The sequence below is a fragment of the Cyprinodon variegatus genome, unplaced genomic scaffold (assembly GCF_000732505.1).
Source record: "Cyprinodon variegatus isolate N-32 unplaced genomic scaffold, C_variegatus-1.0 Scaffold942, whole genome shotgun sequence".
Lineage (NCBI taxonomy): Eukaryota > Metazoa > Chordata > Actinopteri > Cyprinodontiformes > Cyprinodontidae > Cyprinodon > Cyprinodon variegatus.
The window spans coordinates 58,883-60,341 of record NW_015151395.1 but is presented as its reverse complement, the minus strand read 5'-3'; positions in this window follow the sequence as shown (position 1 = coordinate 60,341).

Here is a 1,459-nt window from a genome sequence, read left to right as displayed (position 1 = left end):
TCAACCATGCAGTACCTCCATGGATCCACTATTGAAGATCTCTGCTTTACATTATAAATGAAGTTAATATCAGTTCAAAGGTGCATCAGATGACATAAAAACATAAAGTGGAGTCTTTTCGTTGTTTTAATGAGGTCAGAGCAGCGGCTCTGCAGCTCTGACCTCTCAGGAAACCAGCGGATTGTTCTCCGGCAGATTTCCAGTTTAAGATGCGAAGCTGACATGAAACATGAATGGCTGCCGTGGAAACGTTGCATGCAGGCATGCAGAGTCTGCACGCCACCTCAGTCTGCTCACACGCTACCTGCATCCACACATGATCGCCCTGCAGCAGCAGCAGCAGAGGAAACTCCTTCCTCTGCTGCTGCGGATTGTTATCATTCCTATCGGGTGACGTTTCTCATCCAGGGTGTCGTTTGACGCGTCACGGCGGCTCAGATCCATTCAGGGGGAAAGTTTCTCCTTCAGAACTGTTGGGAACAGTTCAACCTGATGTTACTGATTTCAGGTATCGGTCAGACTTTCTAACAAACAGAGAAAAGTTTGAGTTCAGGAAATGTTTCTAAATCTCTCAGTGAAGCTAAAAAAGCCATGAAACCTTCCCCTTTATCTGATGACTGAGAAATATTTGGCTCATCTGCTAAAATCATCCAGGTTTTGCTGAATCTGTCATGACTCAGCACTTTTTAGTTTTATTTTTTTTTTGAGTTTTTCTGTGTTTTCTAGTTAATTGGTTTCATTTCCATTTTGTTTTAATCTAGTTGTTTTTTATTGTTTTTGACTTCTTAGGTATTGTTTGCCCTCTGCTGCCCTCTTGTGTCAGTCTCTTTTTTCCCCCAGCTCCCTTCTAGTCTGCTCTGTCCACACCTGCTCCCGCTTAGCCTGCTCTTTGTTCAGTCACCCGATTATACACCTCATGTTCAGTCACTGTTTGCCGTAGTGATGGTGAGATAAAGCCTCATGACGCGTTGAACCCTTTTAGCTAATTGCATCAACGATCCCCACCGTTCATGAAGCTTCATTTTAACATGTCGCCCCCTACTGGTGGAGTGCAGAACTACAGTTAGTGATATAAAGGTGATTTTTTTGCAAATCTTTTACTTGTTTTTTTTTCCCATTTAAGTTCCTTTGAAATTGTTAATGATTGGTGAGTATAACAAAATGTTTTGTAAGTTTTTTTTTGTGTAAAATGTCTTAGAAGAGAAAAATCACTTAAGGTTCACTGTTTTTCTGCCATTTTAGTGAAATAAGCTCAACCAGATGATGAGCAAAATGAAAGTTGTTAGTCATTTTTATTCAAAAATCTAGTTGGAAGTTATGTATTCAACCAATCTTTTAGTTAAACCAACCAATTTAATTTGATAGTGTTTTTACTAGGGATGCACGATATTGGGATTTTGGCCGATATCCGATATGCCGATATTTTAAAACTCATGTAGCCGATAACCGATATCGATAC